The following is a 26718-nucleotide window of genomic DNA, read 5'->3' on the forward strand; positions in this document are numbered from 1 at the left end:
TGGAAAATTCCAACTTTTCCCTATTTCTTGGTCCAGCTGTGAATGTCTCAGACATTAATATAACCACAGGTAAAATCATCATCTACTACTACTACTACTACTACTACTACTACTACTTACATTCTACAACAATTACATTATTTTATTTTGTTATGTGATTTCTTTATCAGTGTGTTACCCAAATGGCTCCAGTTTCCAGTGCAGGTGTGAGGAGCAGTTTGTCTGGTCATACAACAACTGTATCACATATGGAGCCTGTGACATTATCACTGGTGACACATGTGGATGTATCAATGGCATTCCTTCAGATGGACAGTACTGCCAGCCAAAGCCAGGTTTGAACTATTCATCATTAAATTAAACGTAATAGTGCCGTCGCTACCTATACGCGCAATACGCACTGCGAGTAGGGCAACACGCCGAGGGGGACAACAAAATGTGCCAAAAAGTGCAAAGCGGGCCCTCATAATAGCAAGTTTCTCTGCGGCTCTGCCGCGTAATAACGAGCGGCCGTGTATGCATCCTCGTGTAGTAAATTGGAGCCCAGATAATTATAATAGATAACGTAAGACACAAAATATATAGAATAAGTGGTAATTAGCCACAAACATCATTTGGTTGTGCGAGACGAGACAGAGGTTCCAGTAACTGGAGTAGGCTACATCTGGGGGCCTCGTGAGAGAGACGTTCACTGAAACCACCGCCCTTCCCCCGTAGAGGAGAGGACAAAGCCTAAATATGTTTTAGTATGTCTTATGGTTTAAGCAAGTCATAAATACACATATAGAATACCTGTACTTACATCCACAAACACAATGTTATATGCTATGACATGTATTCACATTGAGAGATGAGCTGTGGCTCAGATGTAGTCGTATAGTTCATGTTTAATAAGTCACCCATGATCAGAGTTAACCACAGCTAAGGACCCAATATTGAATGGTCTATTGGGTGACATTCTCAACCTGTTTACCAGACACAGGTCAGACAGGTCAGCTATAGGAGAGCTGAGAGACAGAGCCTCTATTGATGCTAACATGTGGCTATCATTTGGGTTTAAAGCACACACACAGTCGATCACGCATTTTAACTGAGAATCCTGAAATTCTATGTACACGCACGTACACGCACAGTATAGACTGATATCCATATATGAAGAGCTGTGTGGTGGATGGACTTTCACTTTCAGGAAGCATCCCGCCTGTCTGTCACACTGGTTTTGGCTGATCTGAATAGACCACATTTATTGGAAACAAAGGGATGACTGGACCTCACTCTGTTCTTTTAAACCTACTTGCATATTTCCACCATTATCGACATTAATATACTACACTCGCAAACGGCGAAAATAGCCGATCTGCATGTGGAATAGCAGCACTCTCGTTTGGAGGAGGGGACAGCACAAATATATTATGCGAGTAGGGCAACCAAATGGTCAGCTACGTCCCTTACTGTACTGTATATTGGTTACACTTGTATGCAGTTTAATGCCCAGTGAATCCACAATGTATCATTGCCCAAGCTTATCCAATCAATGGCATGGTTATCTTATCGGTAGTCAATGTCCTTCACAAAAAATAAAGCCTACCAGCCTGCGTTCGATTGGATAAGCTCAGGTAACAACAAATACCAGATGATAATTTGTTTACTACATTGGCAATTTGGCATCATATTGTTTATGCGTCTGCTAAAGCGCTGGATCTCAACATTGGGTATGGACACTTACAGGACTGCAACTTGAGGCCCCTTTTCCACCATGGTTGAATCGGTTGCGTTCTTTTTACCCGCCTAATTTTGAACCAAATTAATTTGTTCAGATCCAGAACCAAAAAAGACTTGTTCTTCCCCAGAAGTTGGAACCAAAATGGGCGTGTCACTTCTCTATTCAAGGTTGGAAGATACAGAGCAGATATGATCTAAAAACCATCATAAAGAACGTAACCAGTTCTAGAACCAAAGTTCTTTTGGTGGAAAAGGGGGCATTTGTTCCATTTTTATACTCAGACCCCCTTTTCACCGGTTGGTTCCGGTACAGTTCTTTTTGGTTCTTAGTCCATGAGCCAGAGCTCCAACATTGGTGGGAAAACTAGACCTATAGGCTTATATTGTAAAAGTAAATTAATACATGATAACCCTTCCACAGTAGTAGCTTTTTCATATTTTCTATTATTTTGCATATTTTCCTACATACTGTATGTCTAATATATGTGTGGTTTTGCACACTCAATTCATTATTAATGTTCCAATGTTGGAGCTCCAGCTGGCTCATGGACTAAGAACCAAAAAGAACTGAACCGGTTCCCGTTGGGAACCAACCGGTGGAAAAGGGGCCTGAGAGTTAAATCACACTGAGGATGTTACAGGGTAGGCCTACTGTATATTATGGTCCAAGAGATTAAAAAAAATCAAATGAGAGTTGAAGGGCATTGTGGACAACACTAGCCTTCCTATAGGAGTCAGTGACTCAATGAACATCACAGAGGTCATTATAACCAAACAACAAAACAGGTTAATTAACTAATAGGAGGGTGGTTAAAGGAACATTTTCCCATTAATTCATCATTACGGTGGAATCTACATCTACAATACTGCCAAACTAAATTTCCCCAATTCTGGGAAGATTGCGAGTGTGGTTGCACCGACCACACTTAGCTCACTAAGTACAGTATGATGATGATGTATTGACCCACATGACGTCACAGGGACCCTAAAATGTGTATATGGAATAAATAAATAAAGTCAGGCAATTACTAACCACACTATATACACTATACACTGTATACTGTATATTTTTCTATATATTTCTGTATACTACAGGAAAATATTTGTTAATCCAGTATTTCATCTTGTACTATTTGCCCACAGAACTTCCACAGCTATATGAATACATAGTTGAAGTTGAGATCAGCACTGTTGATGTTGAAGTGTTACTGCAACTGCAGGACGTCTTGGACAACATTAGTCTTCCCATAAGAATCCATGACTCAATAAACATCACAGAAGTCAATATAACCTTCATAGGTAAGAATATTCTATTAAACTTTACAGTTAATGAGAAGTAAAAGGAATTCACCCTACTTGGGAACGATGCCAGTTTTAAATCCTTTTTTTTTTTTTTTATATATATATATATAATTATTTTTATTTAATATTACTTTGTTTTATTTTTATTTACCTGTTTGTATTATTGTTAATCTTACCCCCCATTGAAGTTGTTTATTAACCATAACCATGTGATCCCTTTCTTTGTGTCTTAGTATCTTATCTACCTATTGGTTCTATACCTGTATATAGCCTACTGTATGTTGTGTGTATTGCTTTGTACTCAAATTATTGTTTTTTATACCTGTGTTTGTATGTTGTTTGTATGTCTGGCCTCGTGGGGAAAGATGGTGGGTGGGTGGGGAGGACTGGGAAAGGAGTTGTGGGAGAAAATGTAAAAAACAAAGAGTCGTATTCTCTTTCTGTGAAAAAAAATACATGCCCACCCAGATATGCAATACCCGTTGTACCTGTGTGTTAGAGTAACCTTGTTCCTGCCTGTCTGTGTCCCTTATGTTATTGTTGAAATTTCAGTCTCAAGTACTGTTCGTTCTGTTACTAAATATTCTATGTGAAGCATGGCATCGAATCAATTTCAACAGAGAAGCATGTACAATACAGACACATTGAAATTGTAAAAATATGTATTTTATTCTATCTTATTGCCATAACAATACCCAACAAACTTATCACACATTGCATATTTTCCTCATACAGTATCATGCAGCAAACATTTATCCTCAATATCAAAACCTACCTTTTTGTCTTCCAAGTGTCATGTGCCAGGCCCCCAGACAATGTTACTGCCAGTCTGGTGTGTCCCAACTCAGCCCATGTGACCTGGGTAGGAAGCGCCAGTGCCACAGTTTACAATGTGACAGCGGTGGGCCAGGATGGACAAGTACATGACTGCAACACCAACAGTACCAGCTGTCAGATACCCAACATGCACTGTGGCCAGAACTTCACCATCACAGTGACACCATATTCTGACTCATGTGCTGGGAATCCCAGCATTCCTTATCGGTTGATGGCAGGTACAGAGCGGGAACAAGACCTGAAATCTAAAAACGATGTACTATTAGACCAATTAAAATATTCTCCACAACATGAAAGAGAATAAACTTTTATTTTTCTCCATTTCTTACCTCTTATGTCTCCAGGTCCCTGCCCACCTAGTAATATTTCTGTTTCTACATTATGCGGAGTTAGCAACGTGTCCTGGTCCCCTGACAGAGGAGCAGACATGTACATAGCAACAGCAACAACACATGATGGAGACATCTACACCTGTGACTCAGGCAATGCAAACTCCTGCTCTTTCACTGATCTAGACTGTGGTGAAAACTACTCTGTCACTGTTGTAGCTGTGGACAGAGGTTGTCACAGTCAACCAAGTTCAGCTGTGTATCTGAAAACAGGTGAGAAGATGTTCACCAAAGGCACCGTAATTCAGATTTTGATGTGTTATAGGTCATAGATATGGAATGCACAATTGAGTAAAGGGAGGAAGGAAGAAATACGTTACTCCATTTCTCTTTATTAATTTTGAGATTCAAATCATGGTCATTTACATTTTGCTTCATTATATCTTGAAGCCCAGTTAGATTTTTTCTTCTTTGCTCATCACATTATTGCTTTAATCAAAAGCATGCTTAACTTTGGAATTGTCTTCTCTTTGTAGTGCCATGTGTTCCTACCAACATCTCTGTAGCTCCTGAATGTATCAGCAACAGTGCTGTTGTGTCCTGGTCTGGCCACAAAGGAACAGTACAGTACTATGTTTCTGCCTCAAGTAGTCAAGACAATCACACCTGCCTGTCCTCTGAACTCCATTGTACTCTTACAAGCATCATGTGTGGCACCACCTACACTGTAGACGTTAAGGCTATCAATGGCAACTGCTCCAGTGACCCGAGTCCGGCCTTGACATTCAGCTCAGGTATGAGATAGAGAACATTGCACGCACGCATGCACACACGCAAGCATGCACGCGACGCACACACGCGATGCACGCACACACACATACTTCTTGTAAATCTGTGATGTCTAAAAAGATGATTCTGATTAAATTTCTTACTCTTTTTCTTTCTCTTCCCAGCCCCGTGTGCTCCATATAATGTTACTGCCAGTCTGGTGTGTCCCAACTCAACCCATGTGACCTGGGTAGGAAGCCCCAGTGCCACAGCTTACAATGTGACAGCAGTGGGCCAGGATGGACAAGTACATAACTGCAACACCAACAGTACCAGCTGTCAGATACCCAACATGCACTGTGGCCAGAACTATACCATCACAGTGACACCATATGCTGACTCATGTGCTGGGAATCCCAGCATTCCTTATCAGTTCATTGCAGGTAAAGTGCGTAAACTAGACTTAATTTCTAAAAACTATGTACTATTAGACTAATTAAACACTTAAGAACATCATCAAGAAGATTGTGGTTTATATTACAAGAGTTGGTCATTTATACTGACAAACTTTATTCCCACAGTATGCCTAATGGATAATTAATTAACATCTTACACTTACTGTAATTGTGTAATCAAATTACTTATTGTGTACTATTCTGCGGCCCACAGAACTACCACAACTCTATGAATACATAGTTGAAGTTGAGATCAGCACTGTTGATGTTGAAGTGTTACTGCAACTGCAGGACGTCTTGGACAACATTAGTCTTCCCATAAGAATCCATGACTCAATAAACATCACAGAAGTCAATATAACCTTCATAGGTAAGAATATTCTATTAAACTTTACAATTAATGAGAAGTAAAAGGAATTTTAACAGTTAACCATTGGGCACCACCCTACTTGGGAACGATGCTAGTCGGGAACAATGCAAGTTTAAAATACATGCCCACCCAGTTATGCAATACCCGTTGTACCTGTGTTAGAGTTACCTTGTTCCTGTCTGTCTGTGTCCCTTATGTTATTCTTAAATTGTATCTTGTTTAAATTTCAGTCTCAAGTACTGTTCAGTCTGTTACTAAATATTCTATGTGAAGCATGGCATTGAATCAATTTCAACAGAGAAGCATGTGCAATACAGAGACACATTGAAATTGTAAAAAATATTTATTTTATTGCCATAATAATACCCAACAAACTTATCACACATTGCATATTTTCCTCATACAGTATCATGCAGCAAACATTTATCCTCAATGTCAACACCTACGTTTTTGTCTTCCAAGTCCCATGTGCCAGGCCCCCAGACAATGTTACTGCCAGTCTGGTGTGTCCCAACTCAGCCCATGTGACCTGGGTAGGAAGCCCCAGTGCCACAGCTTACAATGTGACAGCGGTGGGCCAGGATGGACAAATACATGACTGCAACACCAACAGTACCAGCTGTCAGATACCCAACATGCACTGTGGTCAAAACTTCACTATCACAGTGACACCATATTCTGACTCATGTGCTGGGAGTCCCAGCATTCCTTATCGGTTCATTGCAGGTACAGAGCAGGAACAAGTCCTAAAATCTAAAATTGATGTACTATTATTAGACTTATTCAAATATTCTCCCCATACTTTGGGTTCAGTTCAAGGAAACATGAAAGAGAATACACTTTTATTTTTCTCCACTTCTTACCTCTTATGTCTCCAGGTCCCTGCCCGACTAGTAATGTTTCTGTTTCTACACTATGCGGAGTTAGCACAGTGTCCTGGTCCCCTGACAGAGGAGCAGACATGTACATAGCAACAGCAACAACACATGATGGAGACATCTACACCTGTGACTCAGGCAATGCAAACTCCTGCTCTTTCACTGATCTAGACTGTGGTGAAAACTACCCTGTCACTGTTGTAGCTGTGGACAGAGGTTGTCACAGTCAACCAAGTTCAGCTGTGTATCTGAAAACAGGTGAGAAGATGTTCACCAAAGGCACCGTAATTCAGATTTTGATGTGTTATAGGTCATAGATATGGAATGCACAATTGAGTAAAGGGAGGAAGGAAGAAATACGTTACTCCATTTCTCTTTATTAATTTTGAGATTCAAATCATGGTCATTTACATTTTGCTTCATTATATCTTGAAGCCCAGTTAGATTTTTTCTTCTTTGCTCATCACATTATTGCTTTAATCAAAAGCATGCTTAACTTTGGAATTGTCTTCTCTTTGTAGTGCCATGTGTTCCTACCAACATCTCTGTAGCTCCTGAATGTATCAGCAACAGTGCTGTTGTGTCCTGGTCTGGCCACAAAGGAACAGTACAGTACTATGTTTCTGCCTCAAGTAGTCAAGACAATGTCACCTGCCTGTCCTCTGAACTCCATTGTACTCTTACAAGCATCATGTGTGGCACCACCTACACTGTAGACGTTAAGGCTATCAATGGCAACTGCTCCAGTGACCCGAGTCCGGCCTTGACATTCAGCTCAGGTATGAGATAGAGAACATTGCACGCACGCATGCACACACGCAAGCACGCACAGGACGCACACACGCGATGCACGCACACACACATACTTCTTGTAAATCTGTGATGTCTAAAAAGATGATTCTGATTAAATTTCTTACTCTTTTTCTTTCTCTTCCCAGCCCCGTGTGCTCCATATAATGTTACTGCCAGTCTGGTGTGTCCCAACTCAACCCATGTGACCTGGGTAGGAAGCCCCAGTGCCACAGCTTACAATGTAACAGCAGTGGGCCAGGATGGACAAATACATAACTGCAACACCAACAGTACCAGCTGTCAGATACCCAACATGCACTGTGGCCAGAACTATACCATCACAGTGACACCATATGCTGACTCATGTGCTGGGAATCCCAGCATTCCTTATCAGTTCATTGCAGGTAAAGTGCGTAAACTAGACTTAATTTCTAAAAACTATGTACTATTAGACTAATTAAACACTTAAGAACATCATCAAGAAGATTGTGGTTTATATTACAAGAGTTGGTCATTTATACTGGCAAACTTTATTCCCACAGTATGCCTAATGGATAATTAATTAACATCTTACACTTAATGTAATTGTGTAATCAAATGACCTTTTGTGTACTATTCTGCGGACCACAGAACTACCACAACTCTATGAATACATAGTTGAAGTTGAGATCAGCACTGTTGATGTTGAAGTGTTAAAGCAACTGAAGGACGTTGTGGAAAACACTAGTCTTCCTATAACCCTTAGAAGGGCAATAACTAATAAATGCGTTATTCAATAACGTTCTGAGTGTGGGGGAAAACGAATTTCTTCGTTTTTTTTATTTTTTATGAATATCGGTAGATTAATAACCTCCGCATCGCTGTGTGAAGTCCCTTTGTTGAAATTCAAACTACAATACCCAGAAATCCCGTGTCACGTAACACGCGCGCGTCCTTGGCTATAAAAAACGTGCCCGCCCCCTGCGGTTCTGCATGGGGAGAGAGTTGGTGGCGTGTCGAAAGTGATTGAGTATATTTAGCGATTATATTTAGTTTAGATGTATTAGTTAGTAGTCTGTTGTCTGTCTGGTGCGTCAGACGACAATGGAGGAACACCTCTGTACGATCTTCGTCCTGAAGGACCGGCCCCGTAACCGTAACCTCTTTACGCTGAGCAAGAAGCCAGCTGTTGCGGGCTTTCCGACCATTCTTCCCGGCCTGGCTCGAGCGATGACATCCTACTCCGATCTGGACGGGTGACCAGATTTTTCTATGGTAAGAATCTTATTGTCTGAAACATTATATGCTATATCTATTCAGTGTGTATTAGTTTATGCTCGCTGTCTGCCGCGCCGCTGTGGCAGGCCGCTGAGCTAATGTATAATAAATGGATGGATATTCTTCCATCCATCCATGCTACATGCTGCTAGCAACCACTGGGGCTTTCAAATAGATCTGTATTGAGCTTACATGATCAAATGAACGTATTGTACCGTGGTTTATATGCTATATATTATGAGAAATGTTCCATTACTTCCCCCCCCTTCCATATATTCAGATCGCTATCATGAATCATGATCGCTGTTTTTTTTCTTTTTTTGCCGAGCTTCTGGAGCGCAGGCCGCAGCCTGTAATGCTAGCTGCTAGCAACTCCTCTGCAAAGTAAAAAAAACAAAACAGCGATAATAATAGCCATCTGAATATATGGGAGGAGGGGAAGTAATGGAACATTTCTCATAATATATATAGCATATAAACCACGGTACAATACGTTGATTTGATCATCATGCAAGCGCAATACTTATAGATTTAGAAGTATAATAAATTAGCTTAGCCGCCTGCATTACAGTACCAGCCTTACCCCGCGGCAAAGTAAAGAACAATGACGGACATTTCGCTGTGATAATTAAATGGATGATCAACACTGATGTGTGTTGGCTACAATGTGTTGACTCTGAAATGGATCAACACTTGTAATTTCTGCAAATAAATCTAACTTGTCTGTCTATCTATCTAGATCCAGGACGTGAAGAAATGGACGGATGTCTCCTCCTCCTCTGCGCAGTGATGTCGACTTCTCCACCACCAACATTAGATAGTCCAGGAGATTTTTTGTCCTGCCCTGCTTTATTTTGTGCAACAAGAACGCATTGTACATTGCCATCCGAAACAGGTAGAACTTTACAGGCTCTCAGTGACTTTGACCATCGTGTGTGGGTGGATGGTGGTGCACATCTTCGCCACCTTGTCCCGCCAAGCCAACAGCATCACCCCGTCATGTTGTGGCGCATGAGAGTCTCGCCCGGCTTCATGTCATTTGGTTTGCTAAGCCGCTTCATCTCCCTGTTCTTCCTCATGGTGAGATGTTCTTCTCTGGTGTGTAGCAAGACTGAAACCGGGCCAGTAGATAGTTCAGAAGATGTCTGACCTTGTACATTCGGTCCCCTGTGTCTGGAGTCTCCTGGTTACTGAAATGAAGAAACCGCTTGAGCAGCAGAAACCGGGCCAGTTTCATGGTTCTCCTGAACTGCGGTGTCTCATTAGCCTTACACCTAGACCAGTAGGACACGAGGGTTGGCTTCTTATATATATATATATATATACACAATACACACCTTTGCGATGGACTGCGCTGCATAGCGGTTAGTCTCATCACAGATGTACTGGAGCAGATCTCCGGTGGTTCAGGGGGGGAGGAGGGGGGGCAGTGGGTGTCCTATTGCATTATTTATTTTCTATATTTATTATAATTTTATGTTTGTAAGAAAAAAAGAAATAAAACTTGCACTTTTCAAATCCGAGATACATCTCATGTCTATTTTTACACTATTCTGAGGTTTATGTTCTGACTAAGCGAGTTTCAACTGTGATTTACTCTGTAACGGTAGATGGTAAGAACCCAATTTTTTTTTTTTATATAATACAGTACATTCAAGTATACATTTCTATACATATCATAGGCACCAAGTCCGGAAAACTATGTCATTGGATGTGTTTTTTATCAAAACTGTGTTTCTTCATAACAGGTTTTTGAGATACATGAATGAATAGACTAGGGTACTGGTAAGACTATGTAAACATATTATATATCGAAATCTTCGTTAAAATGTCAAGTTTCAGGAAAGAATAACATTTAGTTTCTATCTTGTTCTAGTAGGGGGCAGTAGGCAGTTTTAGCTGGGTTGGTCAGTTTGCTCATGACTGACGTTGCTATTTATAGATGGCAAAATATCTACAGTGGTAGATGTGGGAAACTTTTTATTTTTTTATTATTGAACTAGACAACTCACCCTTTAAAATGAGATATGTCATAGGTATGTGCTCCCTGTAGAAAAAAACTTGTTACCAAAATAAACTTTAAAACGCCTGTATCTTTTTTCCATGTGCTAAAAACACTACATTGTGTAAGCGCATTCTTTTTTAAATGGCTTCCAACACAAAAACTAAACATTGTATCAACTCAATTCATTTTTTTCCTGGAAGCAAACTTGTCAAGCTTTCTCTGAAGGTCTTTTATTGTCGCAGAGTCACAACAGAGAATTTTCAATAAATCATTCAAAAACGCATTTCTCCCATTGGGAAAAGGGGATTTGACATGGGATTTGACTTTAAACCCTCAAAGAGTTCCTATAAGAGTCAGTGACTCAATAAACATCACAGAAGTCAATATAACCTTCATAGGTAAGAATATTCTATTAAACTTTATAATTTATTAAGAAGTTAAAGGAAATTCAAATTGTGACCTTTGGGAAATAGCATACATGCGAACGATGCTAGTCAGGAACAATGCAACTCGGAATTGCATCCCCCCCCCCCCCCCCCCCCCCCCAGTTATGCAATAGCCTACCCGTTGTATTTACAATAGAGTTGTTCCTGTCTGTCTGTGTCCCTTTTGTTATTAAGTCTTATGTTGATTGAAATTTCAGTCTCAGGTACTGTTCCTAAATATTCTATGTGAGCATTGCATATTGAATCAGGAAAATATGTGTTAATCCAGTATTTCATCTTGTACTATTTGCCCACAGAACTTCCACAGCTATATGAATACATAGTTGAAGTTGAGATCAGCACTGTTGATGTTGAAGTGTTACTGCAACTGCAGGACGTCTTGGACAACATTAGTCTTCCCATAAGAATCCATGACTCAATAAACATCACAGAAGTCAATATAACCTTCATAGGTAAGAATATTCTATTAAACTTTACAATTAATGAGAAGTAAAAGGAATTTTAACAGTTAACCATTGGGCACCACCCTACTTGGGAACGATGCTAGTCGGGAACAATGCAAGTTTAAAATACATGCCCACCCAGTTATGCAATACCCGTTGTACCTGTGTTAGAGTAACCTTGTTCCTGTCTGTCTGTGTCCCTTATGTTATTCTTAAATTGTATCTTGTTTAAATTTCAGTCTCAAGTACTGTTCAGTCTGTTACTAAATATTCTATGTGAAGCATGGCATTGAATCAATTTCAACAGAGAAGCATGTGCAATACAGAGACACATTGAAATTGTAAAAATATTTTATTTTATTGCCATAATAATACCCAACAAACTTATCACACATTGCATATTTTCCTCATACAGTATCATGCAGCAAACATTTATCCTCAATGTCAACACCTACGTTTTTGTCTTCCAAGTCCCATGTGCCAGGCCCCCAGACAATGTTACTGCCAGTCTGGTGTGTCCCAACTCAGCCCATGTGACCTGGGTAGGAAGCCCCAGTGCCACAGCTTACAATGTGACAGCGGTGGGCCAGGATGGACAAATACATGACTGCAACACCAACAGTACCAGCTGTCAGATACCCAACATGCACTGTGGTCAAAACTTCACTATCACAGTGACACCATATTCTGACTCATGTGCTGGGAGTCCCAGCATTCCTTATCGGTTCATTGCAGGTACAGAGCAGGAACAAGTCCTAAAATCTAAAATTGATGTACTATTATTAGACTTATTCAAATATTCTCCCCATACTTTGGGTTCAGTTCAAGGAAACATGAAAGAGAATACACTTTTATTTTTCTCCACTTCTTACCTCTTATGTCTCCAGGTCCCTGCCCGACTAGTAATGTTTCTGTTTCTACACTATGCGGAGTTAGCACAGTGTCCTGGTCCCCTGACAGAGGAGCAGACATGTACATAGCAACAGCAACAACACATGATGGAGACATCTACACCTGTGACTCAGGCAATGCAAACTCCTGCTCTTTCACTGATCTAGACTGTGGTGAAAACTACCCTGTCACTGTTGTAGCTGTGGACAGAGGTTGTCACAGTCAAGCAAGTTCAGCTGTGTATCTGAAAACAGGTGAGAAGATGTTCACCAAAGCCACGTAATTCTGATTTTGATGTGTTATAGGTCATAGACATATGGAATGCACAATTGAGTAAAGGGAGGAAGGAAGAAATACGTTACTCCATTTCTCTTTATTAATTTTGAGATTCAAATCATGGTCATTTACATTTTGCTTCATTATATCTTGAAGCCCAGTTAGATTTTTTCTTCTTTGCTCATCACATTATTGCTTTAATCAAAAGCATGCTTAACTTTGGAATTGTCTTCTCTTTGTAGTGCCATGTGTTCCTACCAACATCTCTGTAGCTCCTGAATGTATCAGCAACAGTGCTGTTGTGTCCTGGTCTGGCCACAAAGGAACAGTACAGTACTATGTTTCTGCCTCAAGTAGTCAAGACAATGTCACCTGCCTGTCCTCTGAACTCCATTGTACTCTTACAAGCATCATGTGTGGCACCACCTACACTGTACGCGTTAAGGCTATCAATGGCAACTGCTCCAGTGACCCGAGTCCGGCCTTGACATTCAGCTCAGGTATGAGATAGAGAACATTGCACGCACGCATGCACACACGCAAGCACGCACGCGACGCACACATGCACGCACGCGATGCACGCACACACACATACTTCTTGTAAATCTGTGATGTCTAAAAAGATGATTCTGATTAACTTTCTTACTCTTTTTCTTTCTCTTCCCAGCCCCGTGTGCTCCATATAATATTACTGCCAGTCTGGTGTGTCCCAACTCAACCCATGTGACCTGGGTAGGAAGCCCCAGTGCCACAGCTTACAATGTGACAGCGGTGGGCCAGGATGGACAAGTACATGACTGCAACACCAACAGTACCAGCTGTCAGATACCCAACATGCACTGTGGCCAGAACTTCACCATCACAGTGACACCATATGCTGACTCGTGTTCTGGGAATCCCAGCATTCCTTATCAGTTGATGGCAGGTACAGAGCGGGAACAAGACCTAAAATCTAAAAACGATGTACTATTAGACTAATTCAAATATTCTCCTCGTACTTTGGGTTCAGTTCAAAGAAACATGAAAGAGAATAAACTTTTATTTTTCTCCACTTCTTACATCTTATGTCTCCAGGTCCCTGCCCACCTAGTAATGTTTCTGTTTCTACATTATGCGGAGTTAGCACAATGTCCTGGTCCCCTGACAGAGGAGCAGACATGTACATAGCAACAGCAACAACACATGATGGAGACATCTACACCTGTGACTCAGACAATGCAAACTCCTGCTCTTTCACTGATCTAGACTGTGGTGAAAACTACTCTGTCACTGTTGTAGCTGTGGACAGAGGTTGTTACAGTCAACCAAGTTCAGCTGTGTATCTGAAAACAGGTGAGAAGATGTTCACCAAAGGCGCCGTAATTCAGATTTTGATGTGTTAGGTCATTTTGTCTGTGGGACTCAACTTAATTCAATCAAATTACTTCAAATCGGGATATGGAATGCACAATTGCATAAAGGGTGGAACCAAGAAATACGTTGTTCCATTTGTCTTTATTCATTTTGAGATTCAAATCATGGTTATTTACATTTTGCTTCATTATATCTTGAAGCCCAGTTAGATTTTTTCTTCTTAGCTCATCATATTATGGCTTTAATCATGCTTAACTTTGGAATTGTCTTCTCTTTGTAGAGCCATGTGTTGCTACCAACATCTCTGTAGCTCCTGAATGTATCAGCAACAGTGCTGTTGTGTCCTGGTCTGGCCACAAAGGAACAGTACAGTACTATGTTTCTGCCTCAAGTAGTCAAGACAATGCCACCTGCCTGTCCTCTGAACTCCATTGTACTCTTACAAGCATCATGTGTGGCACCACCTACTCTGTACACGTTAAGGCTATCAATGGCAACTGCTCCAGTGACCCGAGTCCGGCCTTGAAATTCAGCTCAGGTATGAGATGGAGAACATTACACGCATGCTCGCACGCACACACACGCGCACACACCCACGTGTGCACGCACACACTTCTTGTAAACCTGTGATGTGACAAAAACGATGATTCTGAATAACTTTCTCAATCTTTGTCTTTCTCTTTCCCAGCCCCATGTGCTCCATATAATGTTACTGCCAGTCTGGTGTGTCCCAACTCAACCCATGTGACCTCCCTGACCTGGGTAGGAAGCCCCAGTGCCACAACTCACAATGTGACAGCGGTGGGCCAGGATGGACAAGTACATGACTGCAACACCAACAGTACCAGCTGTCAGATACCCAACATGCACTGTGGACAGAACTTCACCATCACAGTGACACCATATGCTGACTCGTGTGCTGGGAATCCCAGCATTCCTTATCAGTTGATGGCAGGTACAGTGTGGGAACAAGACTTAAAATCTAAAACCGATTTACTATTATACTATTTCAAATATTCTCCCAATACTTTGGCTTCAGTTCATGGAAACATGAATGAGAATATACATTTATTTTTCTCCACTTCTTACCCCTTATGTCTCCAGGTCCCTGCCCACCTAGTAATGTTTCTGTTTCTACATTATGCGGAGTTAGCACAGTGTCCTGGTCCCCTGACAGAGGAGCAGACATGTACATAGCAACAGCAACAACACATGATGGAGACATCTACACCTGTGACTCAGCCAATGCAAACTCCTGCTCTTTCACTGATCTAGACTGTGGTGAAAACTACTCTGTCACTGTTGTAGCTGTGGACAGAGGTTGTCACAGTCAACCAAGTTCAGCTGTGGATCTGAAAACAGGTGAGAAGATGCTCACCAAAGGCACCGTAATTCTGATTTTGAAGTGTTAGGTCATTTTGTCTGTGGGACTCAACTTAATTCAATCGAATGACTTCAAATCGGGATATGGAATGCACAATTGGGTAAAGGGAGGAACCAAGAAATACGTTGTTCCATTTGTCTTTATTAATTTTGAGATTCAAATCATGGTTACTGATTTTTACATTTTGCTTCATTATATCTTGAAGCCCAGTTAGATTTTTTCTTCTTAGCTCATCACATTATGGCTTTAATCATGCTTAACTTTGGAATTGTCTTCTCTTTGTAGTGCCATGTGTTGCTACCAACATCTCTGTAGCTCCTGAATGTATCAGCAACAGTGCTGTTGTGTCCTGGTCTGGCCACAAAGGAGCAGTACAGTACTATGTTTCTGCCTCAAGTAGTCAAGACAATGCCACCTGCCTGTCCTCTGAACTCCATTGTACTCTTACAAGCATCATGTGTGGCACCACCTACTCTGTACACGTTAAGGCTATCAATGGCAACTGCTCCAGTGACCCGAGTCCGGCCTTGACATTCAGCTCAGGTATGAGATGGAGAACATTACACGCATGCTCGCACGCACACACACACGCGCACACACCCACGTGTGCACGCACACACTTCTTGTAAACCTGTGATGTGACAAAAACGATGATTCTGATTAACTTTCTCACTCTTTTTCTTTCTCGTTCCCAGCCCCATGTGCTCCATATAATGTTACTGCCAGTCTGGTGTGTCCCAACTCAACCAATGTGACCTCCCTGACCTGGGTAGGAAGCCCCAGTGCCACAGCTTACAATGTGACAGCGTTGGGCCAGGATGGACAAGTACATGACTGCAACACCAACAGTACCAGCTGTCAGATACCCAACATGCACTGTGGCCAGAACTTCACCATCACAGTGACACCATATGCTGACTCGTGTGCTGGGAATCCCAGCATTCCTTATCAGTTGATGGCAGGTACAGAGTGGGAACAAGACCTAAAATCTAAAAACGATGTATTATTAGACTAATTCAAATATTCTCCTCATACTTTGGGTTCAGTTCAAAGAAACATGAAAGAGAATAAACTTTTATTTTTCTCCACTTCTTACATCTTATGTCTCCAGGTCCCTGCCCGCCTAGTAATGTTTCTGTTTCTACATTATGCGGAGTTAGCACAGTGTCCTGGTCCCCTGACACAGGAGCAGACATGTACATAGCAACAGCAACAACACATGATGGAGACATCTACACCTGTGACTCAGACAATGCAAACTCCTGCTCTTTCACTGATCTAGACTGTGGTGAAAACTACTCTGTCACTGTTGTAGCTGTGGACAGAGGTTGTCACAGTCAACCAAGTTCAGCTGTGTATCTGAAAACAGGTGAGAAGATGTTCACCAAAGGCGCCGTAATTCTGATTTTGATGTGTTAGGTCATTTTGTCTGTGGGACTCAACTTAATTCAATCAAATTACCTCAAATCGGGATATGGAATGCACAATTGGGTAAAGGGAGGAACCAAGAAATACGTTGTTCCATTTGTCTTTATTAATTTTGAGATTCAAATCATGGTTATTTACATTTTGCTTCATTATATCTTGAAGCCCAGTTAGATTTTTTCTTCTTAGCTCATCACATTATGGCTTTAATCATGCTTAACTTTGGAATTGTCTTCTCTTTGTAGTGCCATGTGTTGCTACCAACATCTCTGTAGCTCCTGAATGTATCAGCAACAGTGCTGTTGTGTCCTGGTCTGGCCACAAAGGAACAGTACAGTACTATGTTTCTGCCTCAAGTAGTCAAGACAATGTCACCTGCCTGTCCTCTGAACTCCATTGTACTCTTACAAGCATCATGTGTGGCACCACCTACTCTGTACACGTTAAGGCTATCAATGGCAACTGCTCCAGTGACCCGAGTCCGGCCTTGACATTCAGCTCAGGTATGAGATGGAGAACATTACACGCATGCTCGCACGCACACACACGCGCACATAGCCACGTGTGCACGCACACACTTCTTGTAAACCTGTGATGTGACAAAAACGATGATTCTGAGTAACTTTCTCAATCTTTTTCTTTCTCTTCCCAGCCCCATGTGCTCCATATAATGTTACTGCCAGTCTGGTGTGTCCCAACTCAACCAATGTGACCTCCCTGACCTGGGTAGGAAGCCCCAGTGCCACAGCTTACAATGTGACAGCGGTGGGCCAGGATGGACAAGTACATGACTGCAACACCAACAGTACCAGCTGTCAGATACCCAACATGCACTGTGGCCAGAACTTCACCATCACAGTGACACCATATGCTGACTTGTGTGCTGGGAATCCCAGCATTCCTTATCAGTTGATGGCAGGTACAGAGCGGGAACAAGACTTAAAATCTAAAACCGATTTACTATTAGACTATTTCAAATATTCTCCCAATACTTTGCTTCATTTCAAGGAAACATGAACGAGAATAAACATTTATTTTTCCCCACTTCTTACCTCTTATGTCTCCAGGTCCCTGCCCACCTAGTAATGTTTCTGTTTCTACATTATGCGGAGTTAGCACAGTGTCCTGGTCCCCTGACAGAGGAGCAGACATGTACATAGCAACAGCAACAACACATGATGGAGACATCTACACCTGTGACTCAGCCAATGCAAACTCCTGCTCTTTCACTGATCTAGACTGTGGTGAAAACTACTCTGTCACTGTTGTAGCTGTGGACAGAGGTTGTCACAGTCAACCAAGTTCAGCTGTGGATCTGAAAACAGGTGAGAAGATGCTCACCAAAGGCACCGTAATTCTGATTTTGAAGTGTTAGGTCATTTTGTCTGTGGGACTCAACTTAATTCAATCGAATGACTTCAAATCGGGATATGGAATGCACAATTGGGTAAAGGGAGGAACCAAGAAATACGTTGTTCCATTTGTCTTTATTAATTTTGAGATTCAAATCATGGTTACCGATTTTTACATTTTGCTTCATTATATCTTGAAGCCCAGTTAGATTTTTTCTTCTTAGCTCATCACATTATGGCTTTAATCATGCTTAACTTTGGAATTGTCTTCTCTTTGTAGTGCCATGTGTTGCTACCAACATCTCTGTAGCTCCTGAATGTATCAGCAACAGTGCTGTTGTGTCCTGGTCTGGCCACAAAGGAGCAGTACAGTACTATGTTTCTGCCTCAAGTAGTCAAGACAATGCCACCTGCCTGTCCTCTGAACTCCATTGTACTCTTACAAGCATCATGTGTGGCACCACCTACTCTGTACACGTTAAGGCTATCAATGGCAACTGCTCCAGTGACCCGAGTCCGGCCTTGACATTCAGCTCAGGTATGAGATGGAGAACATTACACGCATGCTCGCACGCACACACACACGCGCACACACCCACGTGTGCACGCACACACTTCTTGTAAACCTGTGATGTGACAAAAACGATGATTCTGATTAACTTTCTCACTCTTTTTCTTTCTCGTTCCCAGCCCCATGTGCTCCATATAATGTTACTGCCAGTCTGGTGTGTCCCAACTCAACCAATGTGACCTCCCTGACCTGGGTAGGAAGCCCCAGTGCCACAGCTTACAATGTGACAGCGTTGGGCCAGGATGGACAAGTACATGACTGCAACACCAACAGTACCAGCTGTCAGATACCCAACATGCACTGTGGCCAGAACTTCACCATCACAGTGACACCATATGCTGACTCGTGTGCTGGGAATCCCAGCATTCCTTATCAGTTGATGGCAGGTACAGAGTGGGAACAAGACCTAAAATCTAAAAACGATGTATTATTAGACTAATTCAAATATTCTCCTCATACTTTGGGTTCAGTTCAAAGAAACATGAAAGAGAATAAACTTTTATTTTTCTCCACTTCTTACATCTTATGTCTCCAGGTCCCTGCCCGCCTAGTAATGTTTCTGTTTCTACATTATGCGGAGTTAGCACAGTGTCCTGGTCCCCTGACACAGGAGCAGACATGTACATAGCAACAGCAACAACACATGATGGAGACATCTACACCTGTGACTCAGACAATGCAAACTCCTGCTCTTTCACTGATCTAGACTGTGGTGAAAACTACTCTGTCACTGTTGTAGCTGTGGACAGAGGTTGTCACAGTCAACCAAGTTCAGCTGTGTATCTGAAAACAGGTGAGAAGATGTTCACCAAAGGCGCCGTAATTCTGATTTTGATGTGTTAGGTCATTTTGTCTGTGGGACTCAACTTAATTCAATCAAATTACCTCAAATCGGGATATGGAATGCACAATTGGGTAAAGGGAGGAACCAAGAAATACGTTGTTCCATTTGTCTTTATTAATTTTGAGATTCAAATCATGGTTATTTACATTTTGCTTCATTATATCTTGAAGCCCAGTTAGATTTTTTCTTCTTAGCTCATCACATTATGGCTTTAATCATGCTTAACTTTGGAATTGTCTTCTCTTTGTAGTGCCATGTGTTGCTACCAACATCTCTGTAGCTCCTGAATGTATCAGCAACAGTGCTGTTGTGTCCTGGTCTGGCCACAAAGGAGCAGTACAGTACTATGTTTCTGCCTCAAGTAGTCAAGACAATGCCACCTGCCTGTCCTCTGAACTCCATTGTACTCTTACAAGCATCATGTGTGGCACCACCTACTCTGTACACGTTAAGGCTATCAATGGCAACTGCTCCAGTGACCCGAGTCCGGCCTTGACATTCAGCTCAGGTATGAGATGGAGAACATTACACGCATGCTCGCACGCACACACACACGCGCACACACCCACGTGTGCACGCACACACTTCTTGTAAACCTGTGATGTGACAAAAACGATGATTCTGATTAACTTTCTCACTCTTTTTCTTTCTCGTTCCCAGCCCCATGTGCTCCATATAATGTTACTGCCAGTCTGGTGTGTCCCAACTCAACCAATGTGACCTCCCTGACCTGGGTAGGAAGCCCCAGTGCCACAGCTTACAATGTGACAGCGGTGGGCCAGGATGGACAAGTACATGACTGCAACACCAACAGTACCAGCTGTCAGATACCCAACATGCACTGTGGACAGAACTTCACCATCACAGTGACACCATATGCTGACTCGTGTGCTGGGAATCCCAGCATTCCTTATCAGTTGATGGCAGGTACAGTGTGGGAACAAGACTTAAAATCTAAAACCGATTTACTATTATACTATTTCAAATATTCTCCCAATACTTTGGCTTCAGTTCATGGAAACATGAATGAGAATATACATTTATTTTTCTCCACTTCTTACCCCTTATGTCTCCAGGTCCCTGCCCACCTAGTAATGTTTCTGTTTCTACATTATGCGGAGTTAGCACAGTGTCCTGGTCCCCTGACAGAGGAGCAGACATGTACATAGCAACAGCAACAACACATGATGGAGACATCTACACCTGTGACTCAGCCAATGCAAACTCCTGCTCTTTCACTGATCTAGACTGTGGTGAAAACTACTCTGTCACTGTTGTAGCTGTGGACAGAGGTTGTCACAGTCAACCAAGTTCAGCTGTGGATCTGAAAACAGGTGAGAAGATGCTCACCAAAGGCACCGTAATTCTGATTTTGAAGTGTTAGGTCATTTTGTCTGTGGGACTCAACTTAATTCAATCGAATGACTTCAAATCGGGATATGGAATGCACAATTGGGTAAAGGGAGGAACCAAGAAATACGTTGTTCCATTTGTCTTTATTAATTTTGAGATTCAAATCATGGTTACTGATTTTTACATTTTGCTTCATTATATCTTGAAGCCCAGTTAGATTTTTTCTTCTTAGCTCATCACATTATGGCTTTAATCATGCTTAACTTTGGAATTGTCTTCTCTTTGTAGTGCCATGTGTTGCTACCAACATCTCTGTAGCTCCTGAATGTATCAGCAACAGTGCTGTTGTGTCCTGGTCTGGCCACAAAGGAGCAGTACAGTACTATGTTTCTGCCTCAAGTAGTCAAGACAATGCCACCTGCCTGTCCTCTGAACTCCATTGTACTCTTACAAGCATCATGTGTGGCACCACCTACTCTGTACACGTTAAGGCTATCAATGGCAACTGCTCCAGTGACCCGAGTCCGGCCTTGACATTCAGCTCAGGTATGAGATGGAGAACATTACACGCATGCTCGCACGCACACACACACGCGCACACACCCACGTGTGCACGCACACACTTCTTGTAAACCTGTGATGTGACAAAAACGATGATTCTGATTAACTTTCTCACTCTTTTTCTTTCTCGTTCCCAGCCCCATGTGCTCCATATAATGTTACTGCCAGTCTGGTGTGTCCCAACTCAACCAATGTGACCTCCCTGACCTGGGTAGGAAGCCCCAGTGCCACAGCTTACAATGTGACAGCGTTGGGCCAGGATGGACAAGTACATGACTGCAACACCAACAGTACCAGCTGTCAGATACCCAACATGCACTGTGGCCAGAACTTCACCATCACAGTGACACCATATGCTGACTCGTGTGCTGGGAATCCCAGCATTCCTTATCAGTTGATGGCAGGTACAGAGTGGGAACAAGACCTAAAATCTAAAAACGATGTATTATTAGACTAATTCAAATATTCTCCTCATACTTTGGGTTCAGTTCAAAGAAACATGAAAGAGAATAAACTTTTATTTTTCTCCACTTCTTACATCTTATGTCTCCAGGTCCCTGCCCGCCTAGTAATGTTTCTGTTTCTACATTATGCGGAGTTAGCACAGTGTCCTGGTCCCCTGACACAGGAGCAGACATGTACATAGCAACAGCAACAACACATGATGGAGACATCTACACCTGTGACTCAGACAATGCAAACTCCTGCTCTTTCACTGATCTAGACTGTGGTGAAAACTACTCTGTCACTGTTGTAGCTGTGGACAGAGGTTGTCACAGTCAACCAAGTTCAGCTGTGTATCTGAAAACAGGTGAGAAGATGTTCACCAAAGGCGCCGTAATTCTGATTTTGATGTGTTAGGTCATTTTGTCTGTGGGACTCAACTTAATTCAATCAAATTACCTCAAATCGGGATATGGAATGCACAATTGGGTAAAGGGAGGAACCAAGAAATACGTTGTTCCATTTGTCTTTATTAATTTTGAGATTCAAATCATGGTTATTTACATTTTGCTTCATTATATCTTGAAGCCCAGTTAGATTTTTTCTTCTTAGCTCATCACATTATGGCTTTAATCATGCTTAACTTTGGAATTGTCTTCTCTTTGTAGTGCCATGTGTTGCTACCAACATCTCTGTAGCTCCTGAATGTATCAGCAACAGTGCTGTTGTGTCCTGGTCTGGCCACAAAGGAACAGTACAGTACTATGTTTCTGCCTCAAGTAGTCAAGACAATGTCACCTGCCTGTCCTCTGAACTCCATTGTACTCTTACAAGCATCATGTGTGGCACCACCTACTCTGTACACGTTAAGGCTATCAATGGCAACTGCTCCAGTGACCCGAGTCCGGCCTTGACATTCAGCTCAGGTATGAGATGGAGAACATTACACGCATGCTCGCACGCACACACACGCGCACATAGCCACGTGTGCACGCACACACTTCTTGTAAACCTGTGATGTGACAAAAACGATGATTCTGAGTAACTTTCTCAATCTTTTTCTTTCTCTTCCCAGCCCCATGTGCTCCATATAATGTTACTGCCAGTCTGGTGTGTCCCAACTCAACCAATGTGACCTCCCTGACCTGGGTAGGAAGCCCCAGTGCCACAGCTTACAATGTGACAGCGGTGGGCCAGGATGGACAAGTACATGACTGCAACACCAACAGTACCAGCTGTCAGATACCCAACATGCACTGTGGCCAGAACTTCACCATCACAGTGACACCATATGCTGACTTGTGTGCTGGGAATCCCAGCATTCCTTATCAGTTGATGGCAGGTACAGAGCGGGAACAAGACTTAAAATCTAAAACCGATTTACTATTAGACTATTTCAAATATTCTCCCAATACTTTGCTTCATTTCAAGGAAACATGAACGAGAATAAACATTTATTTTTCCCCACTTCTTACCTCTTATGTCTCCAGGTCCCTGCCCACCTAGTAATGTTTCTGTTTCTACATTATGCGGAGTTAGCACAGTGTCCTGGTCCCCTGACAGAGGAGCAGACATGTACATAGCAACAGCAACAACACATGATGGAGACATCTACACCTGTGACTCAGCCAATGCAAACTCCTGCTCTTTCACTGATCTAGACTGTGGTGAAAACTACTCTGTCACTGTTGTAGCTGTGGACAGAGGTTGTCACAGTCAACCAAGTTCAGCTGTGGATCTGAAAACAGGTGAGAAGATGCTCACCAAAGGCACCGTAATTCTGATTTTGAAGTGTTAGGTCATTTTGTCTGTGGGACTCAACTTAATTCAATCGAATGACTTCAAATCGGGATATGGAATGCACAATTGGGTAAAGGGAGGAACCAAGAAATACGTTGTTCCATTTGTCTTTATTAATTTTGAGATTCAAATCATGGTTACCGATTTTTACATTTTGCTTCATTATATCTTGAAGCCCAGTTAGATTTTTTCTTCTTAGCTCATCACATTATGGCTTTAATCATGCTTAACTTTGGAATTGTCTTCTCTTTGTAGTGCCATGTGTTGCTACCAACATCTCTGTAGCTCCTGAATGTATCAGCAACAGTGCTGTTGTGTCCTGGTCTGGCCACAAAGGAGCAGTACAGTACTATGTTTCTGCCTCAAGTAGTCAAGACAATGCCACCTGCCTGTCCTCTGAACTCCATTGTACTCTTACAAGCATCATGTGTGGCACCACCTACTCTGTACACGTTAAGGCTATCAATGGCAACTGCTCCAGTGACCCGAGTCCGGCCTTGACATTCAGCTCAGGTATGAGATGGAGAACATTACACGCATGCTCGCACGCACACACACACGCGCACACACCCACGTGTGCACGCACACACTTCTTGTAAACCTGTGATGTGACAAAAACGATGATTCTGATTAACTTTCTCACTCTTTTTCTTTCTCGTTCCCAGCCCCATGTGCTCCATATAATGTTACTGCCAGTCTGGTGTGTCCCAACTCAACCAATGTGACCTCCCTGACCTGGGTAGGAAGCCCCAGTGCCACAGCTTACAATGTGACAGCGTTGGGCCAGGATGGACAAGTACATGACTGCAACACCAACAGTACCAGCTGTCAGATACCCAACATGCACTGTGGCCAGAACTTCACCATCACAGTGACACCATATGCTGACTCGTGTGCTGGGAATCCCAGCATTCCTTATCAGTTGATGGCAGGTACAGAGTGGGAACAAGACCTAAAATCTAAAAACGATGTATTATTAGACTAATTCAAATATTCTCCTCATACTTTGGGTTCAGTTCAAAGAAACATGAAAGAGAATAAACTTTTATTTTTCTCCACTTCTTACATCTTATGTCTCCAGGTCCCTGCCCGCCTAGTAATGTTTCTGTTTCTACATTATGCGGAGTTAGCACAGTGTCCTGGTCCCCTGACACAGGAGCAGACATGTACATAGCAACAGCAACAACACATGATGGAGACATCTACACCTGTGACTCAGACAATGCAAACTCCTGCTCTTTCACTGATCTAGACTGTGGTGAAAACTACTCTGTCACTGTTGTAGCTGTGGACAGAGGTTGTCACAGTCAACCAAGTTCAGCTGTGTATCTGAAAACAGGTGAGAAGATGTTCACCAAAGGCGCCGTAATTCTGATTTTGATGTGTTAGGTCATTTTGTCTGTGGGACTCAACTTAATTCAATCAAATTACCTCAAATCGGGATATGGAATGCACAATTGGGTAAAGGGAGGAACCAAGAAATACGTTGTTCCATTTGTCTTTATTAATTTTGAGATTCAAATCATGGTTATTTACATTTTGCTTCATTATATCTTGAAGCCCAGTTAGATTTTTTCTTCTTAGCTCATCACATTATGGCTTTAATCATGCTTAACTTTGGAATTGTCTTCTCTTTGTAGTGCCATGTGTTGCTACCAACATCTCTGTAGCTCCTGAATGTATCAGCAACAGTGCTGTTGTGTCCTGGTCTGGCCACAAAGGAGCAGTACAGTACTATGTTTCTGCCTCAAGTAGTCAAGACAATGCCACCTGCCTGTCCTCTGAACTCCATTGTACTCTTACAAGCATCATGTGTGGCACCACCTACTCTGTACACGTTAAGGCTATCAATGGCAACTGCTCCAGTGACCCGAGTCCGGCCTTGACATTCAGCTCAGGTATGAGATGGAGAACATTACACGCATGCTCGCACGCACACACACACGCGCACACACCCACGTGTGCACGCACACACTTCTTGTAAACCTGTGATGTGACAAAAACGATGATTCTGATTAACTTTCTCACTCTTTTTCTTTCTCGTTCCCAGCCCCATGTGCTCCATATAATGTTACTGCCAGTCTGGTGTGTCCCAACTCAACCAATGTGACCTCCCTGACCTGGGTAGGAAGCCCCAGTGCCACAGCTTACAATGTGACAGCGTTGGGCCAGGATGGACAAGTACATGACTGCAACACCAACAGTACCAGCTGTCAGATACCCAACATGCACTGTGGCCAGAACTTCACCATCACAGTGACACCATATGCTGACTCGTGTGCTGGGAATCCCAGCATTCCTTATCAGTTGATGGCAGGTACAGAGTGGGAACAAGACCTAAAATCTAAAAACGATGTATTATTAGACTAATTCAAATATTCTCCTCATACTTTGGGTTCAGTTCAAAGAAACATGAAAGAGAATAAACTTTTATTTTTCTCCACTTCTTACATCTTATGTCTCCAGGTCCCTGCCCGCCTAGTAATGTTTCTGTTTCTACATTATGCGGAGTTAGCACAGTGTCCTGGTCCCCTGACACAGGAGCAGACATGTACATAGCAACAGCAACAACACATGATGGAGACATCTACACCTGTGACTCAGACAATGCAAACTCCTGCTCTTTCACTGATCTAGACTGTGGTGAAAACTACTCTGTCACTGTTGTAGCTGTGGACAGAGGTTGTCACAGTCAACCAAGTTCAGCTGTGTATCTGAAAACAGGTGAGAAGATGTTCACCAAAGGCGCCGTAATTCTGATTTTGATGTGTTAGGTCATTTTGTCTGTGGGACTCAACTTAATTCAATCAAATTACCTCAAATCGGGATATGGAATGCACAATTGGGTAAAGGGAGGAAC

Source organism: Protomyctophum parallelum (assembly GCF_964188405.1).
Source record: "Protomyctophum parallelum genome assembly, chromosome: 19".
NCBI lineage: Eukaryota > Metazoa > Chordata > Actinopteri > Myctophiformes > Myctophidae > Protomyctophum > Protomyctophum parallelum.